This window comes from Coregonus lavaretus, assembly GCF_964263955.1.
Source record: "Coregonus lavaretus genome assembly, chromosome: 14".
Classification (NCBI taxonomy): Eukaryota; Metazoa; Chordata; class Actinopteri; order Salmoniformes; family Salmonidae; genus Coregonus; species Coregonus lavaretus.
Genome location: NC_140001.1, coordinates 27613446 through 27630727, shown reverse-complemented (window position 1 = coordinate 27630727; position 17282 = coordinate 27613446). Strand labels below are relative to the sequence as shown.

Genomic DNA, 17282 nt, shown 5'->3' with positions numbered 1-17282 from the left:
CAGAAGACAAAAGTTAAAGCATAGGCTATTTATACATTAATTTAAAAAAACAATTACTTGGCACAATGAAGTAAGCAATTATAGTGGATTAATAAATTAAATACATTTGCAATCAAATGTGTTTCTTATTTTTTCAATTGTCATAACATGTGCTGTATTCAATTGATCTTTATTAGCAAATCAAACTGCACCCATGAGGAAACGGCTGTCAATCGTATGTGTGTGCTTCATGAACTAGATACTTCCCATGAGTCTTTTACAGATTGAGCCCCACACTCTCACATACAGTACATGTAATTCCTATACAACTTCTGACCCCGAGGGGGACAACATTCCCTCTTGGGAGGAGGGAACAATCTCCAGGAAATCATTTGAAAATGTTTCCATGGAAATCTCCTCAGAGACCTCATACTCCGACATGTCTTCTGAATCTGTCCAACACAGACACAGACACACTTTTAATGGTTGACTATCAAAGCTGTGTAGTCTCAGTCTCATAATCACATTTTTAGACACTACTCTGAGCTCAACATGGTGATACATACCATCACATTCAAAGGCTTCCAGCTCGGATCTCCCCCTCTTTGGATTCAGTCCTACCAGTGTGGTGAAAAATTCTGCCAGCTCGTCTTCAGTGATGTGTTCCGCTGAGGCAAAACGAGGGTTGACGTATTATTAGAATGAAATACCAGCGCTGCCTCAGAACAAGGGAACATAAAGACAGAAGGCTAGCAAATTGTAGATACTGACATTACCCTCCATAGAAATATACAGGCACAGCAAACAGACATGTGTGGAGACTAAGAAGATGCAGATTTACAGGCAGCTAGCCTAGCGCAGCTCTGTCCTGGAAGAGTTCCAGCAGCTCGTCCCTGTTCACTACAGGCTCTCTCGTCACATAGGGGTCACCCAGGACCTGGAAGATGTGAAGCAACTCCTTCCTGGAGATGCCAAACGCTGGCCGGTGGTTGACGTACAGCTTAATTAACTCCTCCAGGTCTATGTCGGTCACATATCTCCCAGTCTCAGCATACCTGATGAACTTTACTTCGTTCTGCATGTCCTCCAGCTGGAGAGAGTCATGATCAACAAACATTATTATTTCTATACTGAACCTAACTCATTGTTATAACTCATTATAACTTATTATCAGTAAAAAAAAAAAAGGGGAACGAAAACAGAAAATGATCAAAGGACTAGATTGATCAATCATTTCCAAATTAGCCTAGTCACTACATTAGTCCTCATTAAGGACTTTGTACCTCTTGCTCAATGGGGAAGAAACCCAGAGCACTCATGACAAAGGGGACCTCTGCTAGGGGGTTTGGGTGGACACCTGTCGGATCTCCATGGAGTCAATACCTTGTTTACGCAGCTGACAGTAATAGAAAAAGTCCTCCATTTCCTAAAGGGAAAAATGTAAGCGTCAGAACAAACACACAAGTATTGTACAGCCATAACAACTGATGTACCCACTCTATACAGTTATGAATATTGATGGTTACATGGTAAAGATATCAGTTTGACCTACTCTAAAGAGTTCTCCGTCTCTAATGCATTAAACACACAACAAAAGACAACGATTCAGTATGTTCAACAGGAAAGCTCAAGGGTCTACTCACTTTCAACTAATCTCCCATGAGAGGACTGTGCAGTCAGACCCCCAGCAGGGAAGACATATAGAATGCCATTGGAGCAGGCCATAGCAGATATCCCTGTTGGGTGGCAAATCAGAGCAGAGGTCTTGGGGGTTCCCATCAATGGGCAGAATCTCGAGATCCACCTTGAAAAAGAACACAATGACATTATGACAAGTGACACTGAAACCAGTATCTCTTCATTAGGCAAGAAATACACAGAAGTCTGGCCCCTAAAATAAAGACTTTCATACATATTTGGTCTGACTGAGGAGGTGGTTTGATACGATTGGGTGTGAATCAACACTTACCTTGTCTTTTGTGATGTATGCCATTTAATGAGAGCTAGGGTCATGATCCTTCATTTGTGGCCTTCATACTTCACCCCAATGACACAGAGATGCTGTGAAATAAGAGGACTAATCATATTTTTACAGACTCTGTTATTTGGGTGCTGACCTGCACATCTTGGTGATGCTGTTGAAAAGCTTCATTTTGTAGAGGTCAGAGGCGGTGAGCAGGAAGTCCTCTGTGGTGAGGGGTGGGCACCAAGCCATACAGGTGGGCCCAGCGCTCTGCTCAATGCACTCAGGATCAGCAGCTCATTCTCATTGCTATTCTCCAGGTCATACTCCACCTAAGCAATCACCACCACACACCAAGGCAAAGTCATCCAAAGTGATTCAGCATGCCTAGTGGTTCAGCAAGTAAAGAAACACTGCATGTAAGTAAACCAGAGCCCTACTAAGTGTGAGGGTCTGGTCCATGCCCAGGGAGAGTAGTCTGGGTTGGGTGCTGTCCAGGTACACCCCAAATAGGAAGTCCCTGTTGGGCTTATAGTGGGAGTGGTGCCTCCCCAGCTACTTCCAGCACTGCACGCTCCTACCAGTGTACAAGCCAAATACCATCACCGCTTTTCCAGCATCCTGACAGTAGCAACAGAACAGGAGGGAAAAGTGCAATTTGTTGGCTTCAGTTTGATTATAATGATTCAAGGTAGAGGGCTCAAACCTGTTACTTCCCTATCCCAATGCCAGAACCACATAGTGTGTCTGCTCACCGCTGTGGCCAGGTAGAGGGAGTCTGGAGAGAAGATCATGTGAGTGATGTGGTCTTGGCTGTAGTTGAGGCACCCCTCTGTCTTACTCTGCAATGTGCAAGCATCCAGTACATGGACAGCTCCACTGGCAAATCCAACCACCAAGTATAATCCTGTTCACTGACACACAGGATAGCCTGGTCAAAGCTGAGCCAACTCACACACAAACACAGACAGAGAATATGTTGTATTTAAGGGGAGTTCTCCCTATACCACAAATCAAATGTGAGAATATCAATGTGAGATCTTTCTACGTATGCATATTGTTTTACTTATAGGAAATTAAACTGACAAACGCCTCTGGCCTGCTGGGTCACCTTGGGGGTCATAGGTGATGCACTGAATCTGCCTCTCCTTCTCAAAGACCCTGCTGCAGATGGACAACTTGCGCTCATAGTCCCACACCTTCAGGATGCTACTGTGGGTACCCAAGGCAACAACTGGTTGCTGGGGGTGACAGGCCACAGCATGCAGTGCCTCGCAATGCTTGCGCAGCAGCGTCTTCGTCACACCGCCCTGTGCATTCACATGTACCACCATCGAGCTGACTGTAGACAGGACAAAATGCCTACAGACAAGAGAGGGCTTAAAGGGAGAAGTAGGACAAAGCAGATACGTTTCACATACACTGGGGAACCAACTGGCATCACACTGATTCTCACTGGACAAAAAACGTCTTGGCTTCCAGAGTGCAGTCTTCCAGAAAACCCTGGCTGCTGTTGGGTGGAACTTCTTTGGAGAAGGAGATCGATGTGATTGGGTCCAGGTTGAATTCACTGTACCAGCTGATGAGCTTGAAGTTCTCATCATAGAATTTCACATGGACCAGAGTGTCACCAGTCACAATGAAGCTAAGAAATCAAAGACCATGGGGATATACAAACAGAGCAACAGTTAAAGAACAACAGCTACAAATACCAGGCTGCAATACCAAGACCAATACTTCAAATCAAATCCATTTTTATTTGTCACATGCGCTGAATACAACAGGTGTAGACCTTACCGTGAAATGCTTACTTACAAGCCCTTAACCAACAATGCAGTTTTAAGAAAAATAAGTAAACTAAAGTAAAAAATAAAAGAGCAACAATAAAATAACAATAACGAGGCTATATACAGGGGGTACCGGTACCGAGTCAATGTGCGGGGGGTACAGGTTAGTCGAGGTAATTTAGATAATATGTACATGTAGGTAGGGGTAAAGTGACTATGCATAGATAATAAACAGAGAGTAGCAGCAGCGTAAAAAAGGGGGGGGGGGGGGGGGGGGGGGGGGGGGGTTAATGCAAATAGTCTGGGTAGCCATTTGATTAGCTGTTCAGCGGTCTTATGGCTTGGGGGTAGAAGCTTTTAAGAAGCCTTTTGGACCTAAACTTAGCGCTCCGGTACTGCTTGCCGTGTGGTAGCAGAGAGAACAGTCTATGACTAGGGGGGCTGGAGTCTTTGGCAATTTTTAGGGCCTTCCTCTGAGACCGCCTGGTATAGGGTCCTGGATGGCAGGAAGCTTGGCCCCAGTGATGTACTGGGCTGTACGTACTAACCTCTGTAATACTTCAATGGCGGTGAGGAACTTGAACTCCATGCAGAAAGATAAAGCTCCTGTTTCAGCGTTAGAAACCAGGAGTGTTGCATGTTCACACTGTAAGTCAGAGTAAGGTGATTCTGTCCTTCTGGAGGGGGATGAGCTTGATGTTTCTCCTAACGAGGGGTCTTGAGAATTGGAGCCCCTAACCATGTCCCACAGCACCAAGTTGCCTGCTGAGGTAGCGGAGAGGGCCTGAAGCCCCCTCCAGTGGAACACATATTGGCTCAGCATGCCCACAACCTTGTTGAAAGTCTTTGGAAAGATGGTAAAACCAACCATGAGTGAAAGGGGAGATTATAACATGATTATTACAATGACATGATTACAGGTTCTATAAATGACTAAACAGCTAGTGTCCTTACATTGTCCAATACGCTTAGGGGCAATATAATCATGGTGTAGCTTGTCCTGAAATAAAAAATTGACAATCATATACTGTAAAGCTACTAACTTTAGTGTTGTTAAACCACCAGTAAAACAAAACTGTGGTACTTTCCCTGGTGTAAAATAAGAATTGGCTCTCACTGTTGCTGAGCAGCTGAGTGCTGTCATTGGGATGGAAAACAATGCGATTCTGTAAAGGAATTTAAAACAGAATATCCGGGTTGGGGTCAATTCCATAAAAATAAATTACAGTTAATTCGGAAAGTAAATCAAATTCCAATTCCTCATATTGAGACCATAAAAACTTACCTGAAAACCATACTCCAGGTTGAGTTCAGTTACACACAATGGATCCTCATTTGTCCAGTCCCATGTACAAACTCGCGGTGAGCAGATCAGAAAGTCCTGTCCACTGTATGTCTGTTTTAATTCAGTTAACATACACCTAAACAATATAAATAAGGAAGACACACTCATCTCAACATTCATAAAAGTACTGGTAGGTTTGACAACTTATGTTTCCCCTCAACTTTAACATGGAAAGAAAATTGTAGTTCGGCTGGTTCAACTGAATTGCACATTATTCTTTCTATCGAATTTCTACCTGCGTAACATGACTCAGTATTATGGAGGTCCGTGCTTATGTACAAAATATACCCCAAAACATGCGTGCTCCAGTTTTCACGCAAAAGTTGACATTTATAAAAACTGAACTTGACCTAAGAATGTGCTCACCTTCCCGCAAACTTTAGACCATGCGTACGCACAGTTTATAGTGGTTGAAGTTTGCATTGCAAGCATGCAAGTAGCCTAGTATTTTGTGCAAATGGGGGATAAAATGGACAGGTATGTTCATAACAAATAATAGGTTAATAACAAGATGCAATCGTTTGTCGTTAGTGAGAAGAGAGAACGTTAGTGAGAAGATCTTTGCATTCTAAAATAATTTGAAACAGGTATCTATTTCCTAGGCTATATCCCAGTGGGCATACGACGTGATAAAGACGTCTTTTACTGGTTGAAATCTGGTCTGGACCTCATATAATCTGATCACAACCAGATTAAGACGTCTTCTACATGACTTATTTTTGACCTCATGAAAAATAAGTCTTATTTTGGTTGATATTGGGTTTTTGATTTAAATCAGATTTAACTACTGACCAGTTACCTAAATGTTACTCAATTAATAGAAACCAATCTATATGAACGTGCATAGTGTTTGTGGGCCATGCACACATTGCATATAAGACACTAGAAAAATTACAATTAATATAATTGGAGGAATGTTCTTTTTCAGCAGGGTTTCCATGATTCAGTTTAGCACACTTGGCAAACAACAGCTGGCAGAGCACACCAAAGCCGGTTAGGGTATTGTGGCCTACTATATTGTGGCCCTGTCAACACACTGGGCACGGACCTATTATGTTTGAGACCCAGGGAACTCGGCATGGCTCGGACTCGGGGGGGCTTCATGCGGGCCCAGCTCTTCCCGAGTCCGGCAGAATCATATTACTCTGGGCTCCGGCTAATGGTACTCGGGCCGAGTCCACTTCAGTTTATTCGTCCGGATTAACTTTTTCAGGAGTAGCGCCATTTGATGTTTTTATTTGGCAGGTGATAAAATACCAACTTTCAAAAACAAAGAAATGTGATATATTTCACCTCCAATTCACTTGTGACAGTCTCTGCAGTCCTATAGCTATCAGAGATGGTCCCTAATTTAGAGAATATCCAATGCTATAAATGATTTTGCTTTTACTACAGGCTATGTTTTTTCGTAGTTGCAGTCCACCCAATTGAAAAGTGCACATTCACTTCCATAACATTTGTTCTAGGCTACCAGCATGTGAGATAAACATGCACAATACAGGATACTCTTACAAAAATGTCACTGCTGTTAAAATGCAGTACAGTGAAAGTAATTAATTAATTATATCTGGTAGCTTACTGTGTGTGTTGGCTTCTAATGGTAATATTTCGTCAGTGTTAGCTAATTGCACTCTTTATTGTGCTGCAAATTTTCTTCTGTTCCACTGAATGCTGTTTTGATGTTCTATTATAACTAACTTAATTTGTTTTCAGAATTTAACAAATACCACGTAGGCCTATGTATTTTGTTTTAATATCCTACTACAATCCACCAGGATTTACAAAACCCATTTTTTATCGCATTTATTTCCATCAATAATTAGTGAAAATTATTGCACATGAATTTGACCCTGAAAATATGACTAGTATATGTTTCCTTAAAGCCTTTAATCAATTAACATAATGCGTACAGTAATTGTATTTTAATTTAAGTAGCTAAATAACGAGGTAGGCATATCAGTTCCAGCTAAAACTTGGATTGGAATATGTGTTTCGCGCGCAGCAATGTGCGCAGGCAGCCTGCTCGAGCGCATCTGTTAACATTCGATACGGCAGTTGGGACTAGTGGTGATTGGAGTCGAAAAGAGTCGACTCTTGCTCGACTCTGACACCTGTGGCTTGAGTTGTAGGAGTGGACACTTGCTCGACTCCCAAAACACGCTGAAACGGATGCGCACGCACATACACACCACAGTCTCATTATTGCAGAGTTCTATAAGAAGACTACATTTGCGTTCTAGAGGACTGACATGAGCATGATGCTTCCCATTTTCCTATAAAAGGCCTATTTTGTTTGAATATAGAAGGTGATGTGTAGGAACTATAATATTTCAGTAATATGCATGCCCCAGTTTTCAGGCAAAAGTTGGCATTTATAAAAACTGAACTTGACATGAGAACGTGCTTATCCTCCCGCAAACTTTAGACCATGCGTATGCACAGTTTCTAGTGGTTGAAGTATTGCAATGCAAGAAGGCCAAAGTAGCCTAGTAGCCTTGTGCAAATGGGGAATATATGATGACTTATTAATAACAAAAAAACAGGTAGCTAAATATAATAACAAGATGCAATAATTTGCTGTTAGTGAGAAGAGCGAAAATCGATTTATTTTATCTTGGCATTCTAAAATAATTAGAAATCTATTTCCGATTATTTATTTAACTTCCATGATCATTGCAGAATACTACAGTCCTCACCTTTTCTGACTGAGATGGTTTCATACTCGCGAAAAAGCCTACAGGACTACAAGTTAGGATAGGCTACCATTCCTACCATCTCTCATTTAATTTAACCCACTTCACAGTAGTAAACAGATAAGCTACCAATTGACTTTGTAGGCTACGAATACAGTAATGACAAATTTCTCGAGTAGCCTAGACAATATTTCATTTATAAACTAAATACATATAACCATTGTACATTTTCTGACCATGATGATATTCCCGAAGTAGCCATACAACCAACAAATTACCATGCGCATCCCTCATTTAATTGGGCCTATTATATAGGCTATTATAATTTCAATGTTTTTGCTCTATGCATCCGAAAGGGAGCACGGTTTATAACATACAGTAGAATTAAACAGGTCAACAGACAGTTGATAATTTCCATTGAAGTGTGTAGGCTACCACTGTAAGTAGGCCTACTGTATTGTTTTAGTTTTTTTGAGTAGACAATACTTCAGAATTTGCGGGCAGTGCAGCATATTTATGTTCGGGAGAAAGTAAATGCAAAACATTATTGAATTCAAAAGATCTGTTTACAGGTCCACAACAATTTGCAATAGTTTTTGTGTTTCAGAAACCGTCAGATATAGCAAATGTCACTGAAAAAATACATTTCTGCCAACACCTCCAAAGACGTTTGATCAAGTTCGTCATTGATATTTCCTTTAGATATCTGCCTACTGTCTTGGCCTAATTCCAATACTTCCAAGTTATACAGCAAATAGGTAAGGGCATTACTGTCACCATAAAAAGTGAATGATTGGCGTTATTCGTTATTCAGGCGGAGTTATGATGCTTGTTTACGCGCGCACAGTTCTACGACAGGTCTGATTTATAAAAGGAAACATGCGTATAAATGGCGTGCGCCAAGTTTTATAAAGCTCAAAATGTTTGCGCATGTGCAGTCTTTTCAGAAATAGCACACACAGATATTTAGTGGCATTCGGGCACGGCATGCAAAATACGAATTGTTGTTCAATACTTAGTTTATCAATATGTTATTGGGTTTCTATGTCCTGCCTATGTACAGGCTCTGATATTAAATAGGCAACTCTGAAAGTAAATAGGCAATGATTTCGGGCTCATTTCGCACAGCAATACTGTAGCCTACCCATACTGTCAAATATTTTACATAAACTGTTTTAATCTTTAGCACTGATTTATGCTGGCTGTATCTGGAAAAGGACTATCAGTTTCTGAAAGAGAAAACAACGGTAAATTGTTGTGGACCTGTCAGCAGAACATTTGAATTCAACAATGTTTTGCATTGACTTTTCCCCCAACCTAAATATGATCTGCCCGTGAATTCTGAAACATTGTCTAGGGCAGGCAATAAAAAAAATGCAATTACAATACTTACTACTTACAGTAGCCTACATAGCCCTACTTCAATGTGAAAGATCAACTGTTCAGCTGTTAAATGCGACTGTATACCGGTATTATAAATCGTGCTGCCTATGATATTGCAAAACTTGAAATACATATAGCCTACTGTATCTATTTACTAGGCTACTAGGTCCAATTACTGTAAATGAGAGACGCGCATGATAATTTGTTGTATGGCTCCTTCGGGAATATGAACCCATCACGGCCAGAAAATATGAGGAATTTATTCTGCAATAGTAAAGAAAAGAAAATAAATAGGAAAAAAATTCCTATGTCTAATTATTCGATTCTAAAAAGAAAACACATAGATTTTCGCTCTTCTCACTAATGGCAAATGGCTGCATTCTTGTTAATGTTTTTCTGTTTTGTGTTTTTTATGAATAAGATTTTTATTATATATTTGCACAAAACACTTAGGCCTACTTGCCAGCTTGCAATACAATATTTCAACCACAAGCAGATGTGTGTATGCATGGTCTAAAGTTTTCTGGGAGGTGAGCACATTCTCAGGTAAAGTATTTTTTTTAAATAAATGCCAACTTTTGTGTGAAAACATTTTGGGGTATATTTTGTACATACTCACGGTTTATAAAATGGGGCCCCTGGCCCTTTACTAGCTTACCTGAACTGTCATGCATCAGTGTGTAGCGGTAGGACGGAGTCAGGCGCAGGACACAGAACTTAGTCAACGACGTACTTTACTTATCAAGAGTAAATAACATATCTTCCACGCAGGGAAGAAAATACAGACTAACATGTCAATGACAACAAAACAACGAACAATCACGCACAACACCATGAGGGAACCAGAGGGTAAAATAGGGAAACAAATTATCGTAATTGGAACCAGGTGTGTGCAAATTAGACAAAACAAGTAGAACACAGAAATATAGATCGGTGGCAGCTAGTACTCCGGTGACGACGAATGGCGAAGCCTGCCCGAGCAAGGAAGAGGAGCAGCCTCGGCTTAATTCGTGACAGTACCCCCCCCTTGACGCGCGGCTCCAGCCGTGTGCCGACACCGGCCTCGGGGACGGCCAGGAGGACGCGGAGCAGGACGAGTCGGATGACAATGGTGGAAATCCCTCAACAGTGAAGGATCGAGGATGTCCATCCTAGGAACCCAGCACCATTCCTCCTGACTGTACCCCTCCCACTCCACGAGATACTGCAGGCCCCCCACCCGACACCTCGAATCCAGGATGGAACGGACCGAGTACGCCGGTGCCCCCTCGATGTCCAGTGGGGGCAGAGGGACCTCCCGCACCTCAGACTCCTGGAGCGAACCAGCTACCACCGGCCTGAGGAGAGACACGTGGAACAAGGGGTTAATACGGTAATCAGGAGGGAGCTGTAACCTATAACAAACCTTGTTCAATCTCCTCAGGACTTTAAATGGCCCCACAAACCGCCGACCCAGCTTCCGGCATGGCAGGCGAAGGGGCAGGTTTCGGGTCAAGAGCCAGACCCAGTCCCCCGGTGCATACACCGGGGCCTCACTGTGGTGGTAGTCGGCGCTCGCCTTCGGTCGCCTGATAGCCCGTTGCAGGTGTACATGGGCAGCGTTCCAGGTCTCCTCCGAGCGCCGAAACCATTCATCCACTGCAGGTGCCTCGATCTGGCTCTGATGCCATGGTGCCAGGACCGGCTGATAACCTAGTACACACTGAAATGGAGACAGGTTAGTGGAGGAGTGGCGGAGGGAGTTTTGGGCCATCTCTGCCCAGGGGATGTAACCCGACTAATCCCCCGGCCGGTCCTGGCAATAGGACCTCAGAAACCTACCCACATCCTGGTTTACTCTCTCCACCTGACCATTACTCTCAGGGTGAAACCCTGAGGTCAGGCTGATCGAGACCCCCAGATGGTCCATGAACGCCCTCCAGACCCTTGATGTGAACTGGGGACCCTGATCAGACACTATATCCTCAGGTACCCCGTAGTGCCGGAAGACGTGAGTAAACAGGGCCTCCGCGGTCTGTAGGGCCATAGGAAGACCGGGCAAAGGAATGAGACGGCAGGACTTAGAAAACCGATCCACAACGACTAAGATTGTGGTATTCCCTTGTGACGGGGGGAGGTCCGTAACGAAATCCACCGATAGGTGTGACCACGGACGTTGTGGAACGGGTAGGGGTTGTAATTTCCCTCTGGGCAGGTGTCTAGGCGCCTTGCACTGGGCGCACACCGAGCAGGAGGAAACATAAACCCTTACGTCCTTAGCTAAAGTAGGCCACCAGTACTTCCCACTAAGACAGCGCACTGTCCGACCGATGCCAGGATGACCAGAAGAGGGTGACGTATGAGCGCAATAGATCAATCGATTGCGAACATCAGACGGAACGTACACACGACCCACTGGACACTAGGAGGGGAGTGGGCTCCATGCGTAACGCCCGCTCGATGTCCACGTCAACCTCCCATACCACCGGTGCCACCAGACAAGAAGCCGGAAGTATGGGAGTGGGCTCCCTGGACCGCTCCTCTGTGTCATACAGCCGGGACAGAGCGTCTGCCTTAGCATTCTGGGAACCTGGTCTGTACGAGAGGGTGAAAACAAAACGTGTGAAAAACATGGCCCACCTTGCCTGGCGAGGGTTCACTCTCCTCGCCGCACGGATGTACTCAAGATTGCGGTGGTCAGTCCAAATGAGGAAAGGGTGTTTTGCCCCCTCAAGCCAATGTCTCCACGCCTTCAGAGCCTTAACAACAGCTAACAGCTCCCGGTCCCCCACATCATAGTTTCGCTCCGCCGGACTGAGCTTCTTCGAAAAAGAAAGCACAGGGGCGGAGCTTTGGTGGCGTACCCGAGCGCTGAGACAGTACAGCTCCTATCCCAGCCTCGGACGTGTCCACCTCGACTATGAATGCCAAGGAGGGATCCGGATGAGCCAGCACGGGAGCCGAGGTGAACAGAGCCTTCAGGTGACCAAAAGCCCTGTCCGCCTCAGCTGACCACTGCAGGCGCACCGGTCCCCCCTTCAGCAAGGAGGTAATGGGAGCCGCTACCTGACCAAAGCCACGGATAAACCTCCGGTAGTAGTTGGCAAACCCCAAGAATCGCTGCACTTCCTTAACCGTGGTTAGAGTCGGCCAATTACGCATGGCTGAAATGTGGTCATTCTCCATCTCCACCCCTGATGCGGACAGGCGGTATCCTAAGAAGGAGACGGACTGTTGAAAGAACAGACATTTCTCAGCCTTGATGTACAGGTCATGTTCCAACAGTCGACCAAGCACCTTACGCACCAAGGACACATGCTCGGCTCGTGTAGCGGAGTATATGAGAATATCATCTATATACACCACTACACCCTGTCCATGCAGGTCCCTGAAAATCTCATCGACAAAGGATTGGAAGACTGAGGGAGCATTCATCAACCCGTACGGCATGACGAGGTACTCATAGTGCCCAGAGGTGGTACTAAATGCAGTCTTCCACTCATCCCCTTCCCGGATACGCACTAGGTTGTACGCGCTCCTGAGATCCAATTTGGTGAAGAAGTGCGCCCCATGCAATGACTCCGTCATACTAGCAATGAGAGGTAGTGGATAACTGTACTTCACGGTTATTTGATTGAGACCTCGATAGTCAATGCACGGGCGTAAACCTCCATCCTTCTTCTTCACAAAAAAGAAACTCGAGGAGGCAGGGGAAGTGGAAGGCCGAATGTATCCCTGTCCCAGAGATTCTGAGACATATTTACATTTACATATGTTTCCATAGCCGCCATCTCTTACTGTGACAGAGGATACACGTGACTCCGAGGAAGTGCAGCGCCCTCCCGGAGATTTATCGCACAATCCCCCTGTCGATGGGGTGGTAATTGAGAGGCGAGAGCCAAATCGGCATATTCGGGAGGAATGTGCATAGTGGATACCTGGTTTGGACTCTCCACCTACGGAAACACCTACACACCTCCCCGAGCACTGACGGGACCATCCCTTGAGAGCCCTCTGTTGCCACAAAATATTGGGTTCATGAGAGGCTAACCAGGGAAGCCCCAATACCACGGGAAACGCAGGAGAATCGATCGGGAAGAGACTAATTCTCTCCTCATGACCCTCCTGCGTTTTCATCCAGAGTGGAGCTGTGACCTCCCTAATCAGGCCTTACCCTAAAGGGTGACTATCTAAGGCATGTATAGGGAAGGGCACATCAACAGGCACAATAGGGATCCCTAATCTATGTGCAAATAGACGGTCCATAAAATTCCCAGCTGCGCCTGAATCTACGAGCGCCTTATGCTGGGAATGCGGGGAAAACTCTGGAAATTCTATGTGAACACACATGTGCGCAACAGGGAGCTCTGGGTGAGTCTGGTGCCTACTCACCTGGGATGGTCCACCAGCGCCCTGCCTGCTGCCTTGACTCCCTGAGGACCCTTTCCAGCACCGACCAGCAGTGTGTCCTCTGCGGCCACAGTTGGTGCAGGAAACAGCCCCCCTTCCGGTCAACCTTAGATCAGCACCTCCGAGCTCCATCGGTGTAGGGTCGGAAGTGCTGAGGAATGGACTGGACGGACCCTGATCCGGACGTCCGCGGGTAGCCAACAGGTTATCCAGTCGTATCGATAAATCCACCAGCTGGTCCAGGTTAAGGGTGGTGTCCCTGCAGGCCAGCTCCCGACGAACGTCCTCCCGTAGGCTGCATCGGTAATGGTCAATCAGGGCCCTCTCATTCCATCCCGCGCTGGCTGCCAAGGTCCTGAAGTCCAGTGCAAAGTCCTGTGCGCTCCTCTTCCCCTGTCTGAGGTGGAACAACCGTTCCGCCGCCGCTCTCCCCTCCGGTGGATGATCAAATACCGCCCGGAAACAGCGGGTGAAATCTTCATAGCGCACCGATGCCGCGTCTATTCCTCCCCACTCAGCGTTGGCCCACTCGAGCGCTTTCCCTGACAGACAGGAGATGAGGGTGGACACGCTCTCGTATCCCGAGGGAGCCGGGTGGACGGTTGCCAGGTAGAGCTCCACCTGGAGCAGAAACCCCTGGCACCCGGCAGCTGTTCCATCATATGCCTTCGGGAGCGAGAGCCGAATCCCACTGGATCCAGGTGGTGAAGGGGTGGACAGCGGTGTGGGGTGAATAGTAGTGGAAGGAGGTGTAGAAAGGAATGGATGTACCTGCTGGAGGAATGGATGTACCTGCTGACTCCATAATGGTGCGTGATTCTGTCAGGCGTCAGTGTGTAGCGGTAGGACGGAGTCAGGCGTACTTTACTTATCAAGAGTAAATAACATATCTTCCACGCAGGGAAGAAAATACCGACTAACATGTCAATGACAACAAAACAACGAACAATCACGCACAACACCATGAGGGAACCAGATTGTAAAATAGGGAAACAAATTATTGTAATTGGAACCAGGTGTGTGCAAATTAGACAAAACAAGTAGAACACAGAAACATAGATCAGTGGCAGCTAGTACTCCGGTGACGACGAACGCCGAAGCCTGCCCGAGCAAGGAGCCTCGGCTGAATTCGTGACATGAACTTCTCCAGCTCCAACTTTTACCAAGTATTTGGAGTCCTTTGACAGTGCCAAAGCTGCAACACCCCCCTCAGAGTGGCATGTCAAATAATGTCTGCACAGGAATCCTGGAACATAAGCCAAACAACCACTGTTTCAGAAGAACACATTTTAACTAGAAAATATGAATGTACTGTTAGAATAAAGTGCTACCCTAAAAAGGAATCCCAAATGATCACCAGACTTTCCTGTCCTTTGTCTGCTGTCAACAGCCAGCGCCTATCCTCATTCACATAGAAACACAAAATGGGGCTGCTGTGGCCCTGTAGGTGAACATCAAGTTTGTGTCAATACTATTTGCCTTGAACAGTTATTTTTTAGCTTTACCTTTGCCATTGAACACTGGCATTCCTAACAACATAGACATAGCATTCATTCTATATACCCAGAGGTCTTTGCCAGCATCTGACCTCATTGAGTGCATTGAGACAACTGCTGGACCTTACCTGAAGGACGTGTTGTGAATTTGAGGTTTGGTTGTACATGACGGCTACATAGGTGCCACCATACAAGATCCCCAGCTGATCCTGGTCCTGAAGGCTGAAGACAGGAAATGCCCGGTGCATCCCAAAGGCCCACTCCAGTGTCTGTCACAATACACAAGAACACTTCATTCAATATTTCTGATATTGAACTTAGTGTTTCTTAGATATTTATCTAGTTGAATACAAATGTGTATGATAAAAAGCTAGATTCATTTACCTGTGCATGAGTTTTTACATGAGGGGATTGCTTGGGTAACAGTGTCATTGAGGTGGCTGTGCAGACTTGAGAGGCAGTTGGATTCCCATGTATTTTAGACTGATCATCTGCCTTGGGTCCCCATTCTGTCCACTGACAGACTCCTTTCAACCTGCTCTTTACTATACTCCTCTTCTGTCTGATGCAGATCCTCTCCATCCTTGTCTGGCTGCTGCTCCTCTTCGGTGCTAGAGGGCTTGGCAAGGGGTCATTACTCTCTGTTCCAATGCCTGACATGACTCAAGTATTCACAGGCCTACTGTGTTTTCAGAGAATAGACTAATGCCATTTGAAATAGATGGGTACCATGAGGGCAGTAGCTAGCAACAACAAACAGATTAAATGTACTTAGCTGTCAGTTTGTTAAAAATATACAGTGCATTCAGAAAGTATTCAGAACCCTTCCCTTTTTCCACATTTTGTTACGTTACAGCCCAATTGTAAAATAGATTTTAAAAATGGTTTCCATCATCAATCTACACACAATACCCCATAATGAAAAAGTGAAGACAAGTTTTTAGAAATGTTAGCAAATGTATTAAAATACGTTAAGTATTCAGACCCTTTGCTATGAGACTCGAAAATTGAGCTCAGGTGCATCCTATTTGCATTGACCATCCTTGAGATGTTTCTACAACTTGATTGGAGTCCACCTGTGGTAAATTCAATTGATTGGACATGATTTGGAAAGGCGCACACCTGTCTATATAAGGTCCCACAGTTGACAGTGCATGTCAGAGCAAAAACCAAGCCATTAGGTCAAAGGAATTGTCCATAGAGCTCTGAGACAAGATTGTGTCGAGACACAGATCTGGGGAACGGTACATTTACATTTTAGTCATTTAGCAGACGCTCTTATCTAGAGCGACTTACAGTTAGTGAGTGCATACATTTTTTTTTCTCATACCAAAACATTTCTGCAGCATTGAAGGTCCCCAAGAACACAGTGGCCTCCATCATTCTTAAATAGAAGAGCAAAGTACAGAGAGATCCTTGATTAAAACCTGCTCCAGATCGCTCAGGACCTCAGACTGGGTGAAGGTTCACCTTTCAACAGGACAACGACCCTAAGCACACAGCCAAGACAACGCAGGAGTGGCTTCGGGACAAGCCTCTGAATGTCCTTGAGTGGCTCAGCCAGAGCCCGGACTTGAACCTGTCGTAGAAATGTATCACTATACTTTATTAAAAATCTAAGTTCTTCCAGAGTTTTTGTAGAATTTAGATATACTTTATTACACAAAGCAACATAAGCCAAGCTGGTCTGCAGAGCAACTAAACTCCCAACACTTGGCCCTCAGTTTATATGCAGTTCTATTCCTGCACATTTGACATACTTTTTGCCTAATCCCTCCCTCGTTGGTTCCCCCACCACTGTCTCCAAATCTCCATCTTTTGACCGCTCCGCCCACTCTCTTAATTTATGATAGTGGCGAATTCTGACTTCTCCTCCTGTGTAGTCAGATTTTGGAACCAATAGTGGCAGGACCAAGCTTTCTCATGCAAAAAAATAACAGAGCCATCTCTTATCAGTCAGGAGAAGCCTTGAGGTTAGGGAGTGCACACACTCCTGCAGCCTGTCCCAGTTCACCAGTTTCAGAGATAGGCCCCATCTGCACACACAGTATTCCATCCACAAATACATTTGCACATATAACATCCCATCTAACCCATAACACATTATAAAACATATCAATCAATACTTAAACATGGTTTAAACATGTCATGTCCATAACCCATTCTCAACCATATACATTTAAGACATTCCTAACAGCCATCCTCCCTGGACCTTGAGCCACTATGGTTTCTTCTTGTGACTATGTG

General features: G+C 45.0%; 1 pseudogene across 1 annotated transcript; it reads right to left on the bottom strand.

The window, feature by feature from the left end:
* Nucleotides 1–300: 300 nt before the first annotated feature.
* On the bottom strand, nucleotides 301–15695 carry LOC311141092 (cilia- and flagella-associated protein 251-like; annotated as a pseudogene). The gene is made up of 18 exons: nucleotides 15420–15695; nucleotides 15164–15304; nucleotides 14871–14980; nucleotides 14676–14785; nucleotides 5015–5089; nucleotides 4818–4895; nucleotides 4684–4729; nucleotides 4375–4573; nucleotides 3399–3587; nucleotides 3054–3304; nucleotides 2698–2849; nucleotides 2372–2563; nucleotides 1949–2274; nucleotides 1532–1783; nucleotides 1263–1405; nucleotides 832–1069; nucleotides 546–647; nucleotides 301–431 (listed from the first exon to the last, which is right to left on the bottom strand). The product of its transcript is annotated as a cilia- and flagella-associated protein 251-like (transcript).
* Nucleotides 15696–17282: the final 1587 nt, after the last annotated feature.